The sequence below is a fragment of the Protopterus annectens genome, chromosome 5.part0 (genome assembly GCF_019279795.1).
Source record: "Protopterus annectens isolate FY-2018-M chromosome 5.part0, PAN1.0, whole genome shotgun sequence".
NCBI classification, from domain to species: domain Eukaryota; kingdom Metazoa; phylum Chordata; order Ceratodontiformes; family Protopteridae; genus Protopterus; species Protopterus annectens.
Window position 1 is genome coordinate 1,819,774,005 of NC_056735.1, and position 10,721 is coordinate 1,819,784,725.

Consider the following 10,721-nt stretch of genomic DNA (forward strand, 5'->3'; position numbering starts at 1 on the left):
GTGCGGAGGAGGATTCTGGTTTCCTCGGAACTGGAGCCTTCTTTGCATCATGGCAGGGATGCCTTTGATGTCATGAGGAGTGTACTGGCCCCTGAGTCAGCACCACATTCGACCCCACTGGCTCCATCCCCTGTAGTGCCTGCGTCAACCTCTTTCCCTCCTCCAGACCCCAAGTGTGGGGAACCAACGCTCCAGAGCACCCCATTGGGTGTTTCCTCTTCTTCCGAAGCCTCCCCTGATCATTCAGAGGAGGCCCCTCGGAAGAGGAAGCACATTGATTCCCCTGACTCTGTCACTTTGGATACAGATTTGGATGAATTGGAAGGGTCCCCGAGATCCCCCTCTGAAGATGTTTCCTTTTCGGACATCCTAGAAATGCTTAGGCAGAGGGGGAACTGGACTGCCCTAGCCCCTACTGAGGACGAATCTGTATTCCTGGATGCGTTCGGTTCCCGCCCCTCCACCTCCTGGGTGTCTCCGCCCTTCGATCCACTAATGTCAGTGGTGGCACGAAGGGCTTGGTCAGCCCCGGATACAGTGGAACCAACCCCAAGGAGGCCTGGCAAGTTTATCACTGCACCCCCTGATAAACAGTTCCTTACCAAGGGTGTTCCCGTAGATGCCATGGTAGTAGCAGCAGCCACTAAAAAGGAGTTAGTGGAAACTTCTTCCTCTGTCCATCCTCCTAACAAGGAGTCTAGGACCATGGATAGATACGGGAAGCGTATGTTTGCTTCAGCGACCTTTTCCATGAGGTCACTGAATTACTTATGCCATTTTACCAGGCTTCAGAGGGATCTCCTGAAAGAGCTTGGAGATACCCTCCAGGATCCATCAGCTGAAGGGGCTCAAGCTAAAGTGGCTTCTCAGCTGGTGACCCTTAATTTGGTAGTTAACTCCTCCATGAGGCTCATTTCCTATGCAGCCGATGGTGTGAGTAGAGCCACAGGTACAGGCGTGGCCCTTAGGAGACATGCATGGATGCGGCTATGTAATTTTGCGAAGCCCTTTAGAGCGTCATTCACCAACACTCCCTTTGACAGTTCATTTCTCTTAGGACCACAGCTGAAGGACACTCTCACTAGGTGTGAACAGGAAGGCAAGACTCTCTCTGCCGTGGGAGTCCGTTTTTCCACTCCTTCCAGACCATATCCCAAAGGTCAGAAGAGTGGAAAAATGTGGCTTTGGAAATCCCAGGGAGCCTCGCCTGATACATGTAGTGATTTTTCCTCCAGCGGCAGAGGAGGAAACAACAACAACAGACGCCGCACTCGGGGCAGAGGGGATCCGCAGAACCAGGGCAGCAGAGAATCCTTCTCTGACAAGCCCTTCCAGCATCCCTGAAGGGTTGCCTGGCTGCCTGCCTCTGGAGGCAGTCAGGGGAAGACTTTCACTGTATCCAAAAACCTGGCAAGACATTACGCGAGACAAATGGGTACACTCAATCATATCCGGAGGCTATGTAATTCCCTTCTTCCAACCTCCCCTACCATCAAGCAAATCCCTTCCAGATGTTCCACCCAATCTGAGAGCCCAAGCAGTCATAGAAATTTCAAGACTGCTAGGAAAAAGAATCATCCAGGAAGTCCCGGCAGACCAACTCAGATCTGGAATTTATTCAAGGTTCTTTTTGGTGCCAAAAAAGACAGGGGACTGGAGACCAATATTGGATCTCAGCAGACTAAACAAGTCTGTTCAAAGAACAAGATTTCGGATGGTCATGCTACAGTCCATGCTACCCTTTTTGGGTCAGGGCAATTGGATGTGCTCAACAGATCTCCAGGATGCGTACTATCACATCAAGATGGACAGGCGCTCCAGGAGATTCCTTCGCTTCCGGCTGGGAGCCAGTCATTATCAGTTCAGAGCTCTGCCCTTTGATCTCACCACAGCCCCCAGGGTGCTCACCAAATGTATGGCAGTGGTCACGGCTCACCTGAGGCGTCAAGGATTCCAGGTGTTTCCTTATCTAGACTGGCTCCTTACTGCTACTACCAGGCATCAACTCCTTCAAGCCATGGACTATACAATCGCAATTTGTGCCCAGCTAGGCATTACTATAAATTTTGAAAAATCTGCCTTGTTGCCCTGTCAGTCTATTACCTATATAGGAGCAGATTTAGATACAAGAAGTACCGCCAGACAGGGTGGCCTCGATTCAGCAGCAAGTTCATATCCTCATGCAGTGCAAAAGGGTACAAGTCAGGTTGGTCCTTCAAACTCTGGGTTCTATGGCAGCGGCAGTTCTTCTGATACCTCTAGCCCATTTTCACATGAGAATCCTTCAGTGGCTTCTCTTCACACAGCGGTCCTTTCAACAGCTCCCCATGTCTCACATGATCATGATTACAGAAACATGCAAAAGACACTTTTCCTGGTGGATGGTCTCCCCACTAGTGTCTCAGGGCAGACCATTCATCCAGCCCCCTCCGGTTGCCACAGTGACCACGGATGCCTCACTGATAGGGTGGGGGGGGGCATTATCAGGGCAGGACAGTCCAAGGCACTTGGCAGCCTCACGAGTACCATCTGCACATAAATGTCTTGGAGATGAGAGCCGTGCTACTAGCGTTGCAAGCACTTCAGGACTCCCTCCCTCCTGGGACCATTGCAATTCAAACGGACAGCATGTCAGTAGTGTGGTACATCAACAAGCAGTGCAAAACCAGGTCCTACCCCCTATGTCGAGAAGCACTCAGACTCTGGCAGTGGGCAATTTCATCCCAACGATTTCTGATTGTGACGCACATCCCTGGGAAGTCCAACATCATAATTGACAGGCTCAGCAGAGCTATTCTCATGCCTCATGAGTAGTTTCTGAATCAGGTAGTTGCGGATATGATCTTCCGCTAATGGGGACAGCCTTGCTGCAATCTGTTTGCAACCCACTTCAACACCAAATGCAGCAAGTACTTCTCCCTTTTACCGCTTCCCGGTCACCGTCCCAGAGATGCTCTAGTCCACGATTGGCCTCAGGGACTTCTTTATGCCTTCCCGCCATTCCCTCTTATACCCAAACTCATACAGAAAGCGATATCGTTGGGTTGCAAAATGATCCTCATTGCTCCTTACTGGCCTCAACAGATTTGGTTTCCGTTCCTGCACTGTTACCTCCTCGAGCAGCCCTGGACCCTGGATCCTATTCCAGATCTGCTGATTCATCAATCAGGAGAGCTGCATTGATGCCTCCAAACACTCCAGCTCACAGCTTGGTTGATCCAATTCCAACCCTAGCCAGGCTTCCCAGCATTTCCCCGGTTGTGCGTGAAATTATTGCCTCCTCTCACAAATTGGCTACTAGGAAGATGTATGCTAACAAATGGAAACGTTTCTCTTATTGGGCAGAGGCTAGGAACATAGATCCCTTTTCAGCCCCAGTTCATGAGATCTTGGAGTTCCTAACAGAGCTTTTTCTCTCTGGGTCCGCTTCTGCCACAATCAGGGTTCAACTAGCGTCCATCTCTAACTTTCATGTTTGTTTTTCTAATCTAAATATTATGTCTCATAAGGTGTGTAAAGCTTTTCTCAGAGGGACTACTCTCCTTAGGCCCCCAGTGAGAGATCCCCCTCGAACTTGGGACCTTAATTTGGTACTAACCTCCTTGATTATGCCCCCCTTTTGAACCAGCAGTATCCTGCTCCCTTAAGTTTCTGGCATGGAAAACTCTCTTTCTGCTAGCTATTACCTCAGCCAGACGCGTCTCAGAACTTCAAGTACTAAGCGTTCATTCTCCGTGCTTAGTTTTTCACAAGGACAGGGTTGCTCTGAGAACTTAATCCCTCCTTCCTTCCTAAAGTCTGCTCAGAAAATAATCTAAACCAATCCATAGACCTTCCAGTGTTTTTCCCTAACTACACCAACAAGGCAGAATACAAGTTACACCTTTTGGATGTTCATAGACAATTGCGTTTTTACCTGCAGAGAATGAAGGATATAAGAAAGTTGGATCAACTTTTCCTTTCCTATGCTAAGGGCAAACAGGGTCTCCCAGTCTCCAAAGTGACCCTGTCCAGGTGGTTGTCTCACATTATTACCTTCATCTATCAACTAAGAAAAAAAGAATTGTCTACCAAACCGAAAGGTCATTCTACTAGGGCTTTGGCCACTTCTGTAGCCTTCCAGTCTAGGTTGCCCATGGACTCTATTTGTGCCGCTGCCACATGGGCAAATCCTCATACCTTTATTTCTCATTACAAGTTGGACATGGTCTCCAGGAATAGAGCTAACTTTGGTTCCTCTCTTCTGAAGAGTCTGTTCCAATGAGCCACCCAGGATCGTAGGTGCTAGGGACGCTGTCCCAACAAGCAAGAAACAAAGGCGAGACAGACAACTTAACATAAAGAAGTTATGTACCTACCATAATGTTCCATGTTAGTTGTCTTCATCTCGCCTTCTTTCTTGCATCCCCCCCTCCATCCCCCTGTCCTATTGGACCGAGAGGAGTTTAGGCTTTACCGGCTGAGTATTCTCTGGTTTGTTTCCTCTACTGACTTGGAGAGTATGACAGGTATGCCCAACCTGTTAGTTTGGTCAGGTTATTCTTGCTATGTCTGGGGTTAGCTATTACAAATGAGATCTGGGTAGCTAGCACTAGGCATCATGGGATAAGGGGCAGCCTCGAGCCAGTAAACAGCTCTCTAGCTATAGAAGATGTCCGAGTCGAAGCTGAGGGTTGGCTCCGATCCCAACAAGCAAGAAAGAAGGCGAGATGAAGACAACTAACATGGAACGTTATGGTAGGTACATAACTTCTTTTTCCCACTTATGAAACTACAATGCTTATGAGCTGCCTTAAAATGTGATATGAAGCCATCCTCTGTCTCATTCACCAAATCCTTAACTGATCTAAGCCCATTACCTTCTTCACCTACTATCCGTGCTTAACAAACAGCCAGTGCTTTACTGTCCATCAGTCCTTACAGTGGAGTCTCCAGTATTCCCTTTCATCAGTTGTATTGCTCCCCATGCATTTCTCCAAGTACTTACCTATATCTTCCTCCATTTTCTGTATCCAGGCCACTTTGAGATTCACTTATACTTTTTTTCTCAGCTTAATCACCTAAGACCTCCATCCTCAAAATCTCTCATTCTTTTTGACAAGTTAAGAGCAGTTAAACATCTCCTGAATCAGTCATTCCCCAAACAGCAACCGTCCTTCCAATTCTTAGTCTACTATTATTTTTGCACCCCCTTAGACCTTCAAAAATATCTATCACAAACCTCTTGTATCTCCTTAAGTATTCTATAAAGTAGACTTATAAGGCAGGAGCATATGTGGGATGAAGAAAAATCATACAGCATAATGAGGGAGTCTGAGTGAATAAAATCAAAGCTTGGTGGAAATATTGAACTCATAAATAGTCATTGCCCTCTTGTCAATATTGCCATCACAAGTAATAATGTCATTCTACATACCATTCATCAGTAATTTACAAAGTCAAATAAAAACAGACATATTAGGAAAATCAAGGTAAAGTTAGTATTCGTGTGGAGGTACAGTGTATTGCTTAAGAAGACATATAGTACATGTGTACCTAAATTGATTTTATTGAAGCAGGTAAGATCAAAAACACAAGCTATTTTTTCAAGCAAATCACAGAGGCAGTAGTTATTGATTTACCATAGCCTGCAGAAATGCCAGTAGTTAGTATTACCCAGTGGAGATGAGTAACAACAGTACAGTATTTGATCAAAATGAGCCTGATAAGCACAGTATTGCTAAACTGTGTATCTTTATATACTTGCAACAGAAGCAGAATACATAGTTTTCATTTATTCTGATTTTACTTATGAATATATGAGTATAAATATAGAAAAGATTTGTGGGGTGCTTAAAGAAACACTGACGTCTGTTTAAATAACTATATGACCCTCTGTATGAGTAATGATGCAGTTGTTCACTATAGATATAGCAGTATCTTCAGTTGTTCACTATAGATATAGCAGTATCTTCAGAATAGTTAGGGTTTTACAGCCACGAATATCCAGCTGAATTGAAGACTTAATGTAGTTGCTACACACACAAGGCCACTGCTTTTATTGTAGATTGTGCAAATTGCAAGTAATTTAAAATCATCTAATTGTAGAAAATTGTTATGAATTATGTAGTACAGATGAACTTCAATTTCATATGCCATATTAGTGATGTATTATTTTATGTAGAACAAGCAGTTTAAGTCATCATAATCATCATCGTCGACCCCATTTTTCCTATTTTCTCCATGGGGTTGAGGTGCTGTCTAACTGTCACCATCTGTCGATTCAGTGCTACACCTCCTGCCTACTTCAACACTCATGCCTGCCTGTCGCAGATCTTTTCACACACACTCCATCCACTTCTTTGCTGGATGCTATTCCTTCCTCTTACAATTTTCCTGTCTGTTTCAAATCTTCTTCACTAGTTTGGCTTCTGCTTTTCTGTACATGTGCCTGACCCACCATAATCTGTTCTCTTTGAACTTTTCTGCAGTTGGATCTACTTTGACTTCTGCTCTTATATCCTCCTTTCTTTGTCTGTCCCATAGTATGCATTCTACCACCCATCTCAGGCACTCCATCACCTCTAACTTCATCATCTGCTCTGCCTTTATTGCCCAGGCTCCTGTAACATATAGTATTACTGGTGTCACCATTGTTTTGTACACCTCACTTTTCACCTGCACTGGTATTCTTCTGTCATATACTACACCTGAGACTCTATGCCAGCTGGCTGCAGCCCCTCTGATTCTAGCTTTGGCCTCTTCATTCAGACTTCCCTTCTCCTCAACCACCTCTCCCAGATACTTGAAACTTTTAACCTGTTCATTTATCTTTCTTTCTATCTGAGTTCTAATGATTTCTCCCATTTGCTGCCATTACCACTGTCTTATCTGTGCTCCATTTCAGTTTTGCATTCCATTCCCCTATCCCTTGCTGAAGTTCTTACTCAGAGTCTGACTGTAATACCACATCATCTGCATACAGCAGCTTTGTTGAACTGTCCCCTACAATCTGTTTTCCAATGTAATTAATCACCAGTATGAACAGCAGTGGGCTCAGAGCTGAATCCTGATGCATGCCCACTCTCACTGGGAACCCATCCGTGAGACCGAACACTGTTCATACTTGAGCCATTGGGTCCTTGTACATAGCCTACACTAATTATACCAATGTTTCCTGGACTTCAGACCACCACCTGACTTCCCAAATTAGCTTGATAGGGACCTTGTCATATGCTTTCTCCAAGTCTAGGAATGTCCAATTGGACTCTTTCCTCATTTCTAGCTTCTTCTCAACTATCTCACTGCAAACATTGGGTCAGTTGTGCTGCATCCTGATCTGAATCTGAACTGCTCATCTCACATATTACTTTCTACTGCTCTATATATACATTTATCAAGCTCTGGTTCCAGAACTTTCAATTATGCAATTTGAAATGTGCATAAAAAATTTTTTTTGAGAAAAAATTGGAATGCTGGGGAATGACACACTGCTCAAATGTATACAAATAGTGAGGCCTTGGTATTCAAGAACATCATGTACAGATGAGTGCATGCGTTATGCACACTATCGCTGTAGTCCCCAGGGTTGCACACTTGAATTCCCATTTTCTTGAATGAATAATTGCTGCTTCTGTGCCTGGGAATGGCAGTATATTGTAGTCTGACAGCACTATACAGTGCACTGAAGTAGAACATTTTTTTGTCATGTACCTTACCAAATAGCCACACCTAACTACTTGGTAAAGCTTATTGTACATTTCTAGGCTGCCTTACTTTGTTCCACTGTTGTCTGCTGTCATGACTAGCTGTAATTTACAAAGAATTCAAAATGTATTTTTAATTTATTTTACTTTTGTTTACTAGGTTTGTCCAACTGAATTTAATCAAAAAAAAACTTTTCTATATAGGCCTGGGGTTAAAAGCTTCAGCATATTACAAGTATTTTTAAATACACATTAAATAATTTGATGAACATACAGTAAGTAATATATATTAACAATTCCACCTACATTTGCAAATTATTTACATGAAATGGGGGCAAACAGAAAAAAAACTGTTTTGTTTGCAAACTGCTTGCTATAGTTCAAACCCAATGCTATAGCACTCGGGTTTTAGTTAAAAAAAGAAACAAACAAATAATTTTTTCTTTAAAACTTTAGCAAACTGCTTGCTACAAATGTAACAAGCAGTTGCTACAGTTTATATTATGTATGGAGTGATAACAGCACTCAAGTTTTAGTTTAGAAAAAAAGAAAAATCTTTTTTTCTTTTTTTAAACTGTTACAAACTGCTTGCTATAAATCTAGGAAGCAGTTGCTACAGTTTAGACCACACATGAAGCACTACAGCACTCAGGTTTGACTGCAAATCTAATATCAGCTTTTAAAAGCTGGTATGAACTAAAGAGTGATTGGGATAGGATGGGTTGGCTGACCATGGCCCCTAACAATTTGTGACCAGGGCATTTGCCTACTTCCCCTCCCCCCTACACTACTGATATGAAATAAAGGCAACTATTATAGCATGAAAGACACTTATGTATTAGTAGATGTTGAACACTGAACATTTGAAAAGGTATATTAGTGGGCTTGTTAGATAGATAATAGATCATGTGATTAGTGATTAGAAGTTCAAAGAAATGGAGGAGAGGGAAGGAACTAGATAGCACAGAAAATGTTTATATTGTATTTAAGAGATATGGTATAAAGCAGGTTCATAGATAATTATATAAATATAAGGTTTATATTAGAAGTATAGAGGTGGGAGGGTGAGCAGTGTCATAAAATAATGTATAAGGCTGGGAGGTACTAGTAAAACTATACAGGTATTGGTGACGAGTGGTTGTGGGGCATATAAGTCTGAATGAAGAGAAATGGTTTGATGGTATGGCAAGGTGAAGATAACAGTCACATTTAAAGTGGAAATATGCAGAAACAGATCCATTGATTTGAATGGTTTATTTTACTTGCATTTAAATGAACTTGCATTCTGAATGGATTTCAGTGGTAGTGGGATGTGGTTCCATAGTTTAGCTATACTATTTGAATATAGAGAGTAGCCTGCAGTATTAGATGATATGGTTGTAATGATTAGTGATTTTTTTTCTATAGAGAGTAAAATTTTATTTAGGGGAGTAGTGTTGTATTAAGTTGTTGAGGACTGGGAAATTGTTTGTCTTACAGAAAAGTCTGTATGTGATAGTTAGATGAGAGAGAGAGATAGGTGATGTGGTAGTTCTAACCAGTTTAATTCTCTGAGGACTAGGCAGTAGTGTGTTCTATTGTTATAATTTACTGCAAATTTGGCTATTTCATTATAACATTGTTCAGGTTTGGACAGCTGTGGGACTTGAAAGTTAGTGAATATTGGAGCAGCGTAGAGGAGAGGCGGCAGTTAGCAAGTAGAGGTTATATATCTTCTGGCTTTTGTCATGATGGTAGATGGGAATCAATGCTGATAACGTTAATGAGGGGATCAGGTGTTGTGCAAGTTGGATGTGGTAGGGCCTCACCAGCACCACAGGATGAGAAGAAAGAAGATGTAGTGGCTGGTAGCATGTTTGCCTGCACAGGAGGGTGCTCTTCTTTTGCTGATATGTTGCCCAGCAGCAACATGCTACAAGTTGGGATCACATAGGATACACCACCATGATGAGATGGTGGTGCTACAGTGTTATTATTTTCTTCAGTAGTGTATGTTCGGATATAAGTTAATTTGTACTGGAGATTAGTGATTAGGTCATTTGCATTACACAATGGGGAAAAATCATTTAGTGGGTCTTGTACAGTCTTGTTCCATTGTGTAATTACATTCATGAATCACAAAAGGCTTTTGCATGCCATTCAATTATACACACAGTCCTGTATAACAGTACAGAGGCTTTCATGAGTGATTCCAAGAGATATATCCCGTAATCTTAATGGATCTGATCAGTTACACTGTAGCCAAAGAAGTATTTACCAACTGCAGCTGAACAGATATTGAGATTATTGACTGCTTCTACATTTTTGTAGGCTTTCTTGACTAAATGACTTGAGGGACATAATGTCTTATCATTGATGTGTGGTGTCTGATTATTTCTTTCTAGGATTGTTTTGCTATGGTATATTTATTTAATTTAATTTGTAGACATGTCATTAGCTGATACACTGCAAAATAACTGGGTAGCCTTTTGGGAAAAAAAACAATGGTGTGTTTCTGTTCACACAAGTATGTAATAAATATTATTTTCCTTATGGTTTAGTTCTCTTTTGCATGCTAGTGAATTAATTTATTTAACTTAGTCAAGGAATATTTGTATGAGATGGCTTGAGGTGATCACAGAAGTTCTTATATACTTTTATAGGTGGTAGCAGGCCTCTATAAAGAGTGCAGTAAAATGCTTTTCCAATTAAAGAATAGCACATTCAGGAAATGGGCAGCCTCAAAGTTTGCTTAGTAACATCTATTTTGATAAATGTCCTACATCGGAAACGACTTGATGGTTATGAATGAAATCTGAATTTCTCAAAGAAAATTGTTAATGTGTAGGCATGTGATACCTGAAATGCAATGAGGGCCATGTAACTCAGAAATATCATTTACTTTTTATCACTATTATGCTTTTAAATCTGTCTGAAGAAAATTGATGTATGTTTTGAAGGCAAATAATTTATGTTTTTCTTCCATAGAACCTTCACTGATATCTGTATATGTTGACATTATGTTTACATATACTTGGCTTCAGTAAGCAGAATAAA

General features: G+C 42.0%; 1 protein-coding gene across 44 annotated transcripts in view; it reads left to right on the forward strand.

The window, feature by feature from the left end:
• Positions 1-10,721, forward strand: part of LOC122801915 (ABI family member 3 binding protein) — a 3,486,228-nt gene that overhangs the window by 1,898,501 nt on the left and 1,577,006 nt on the right. The gene's annotated exons all lie outside the window — the stretch shown is intronic.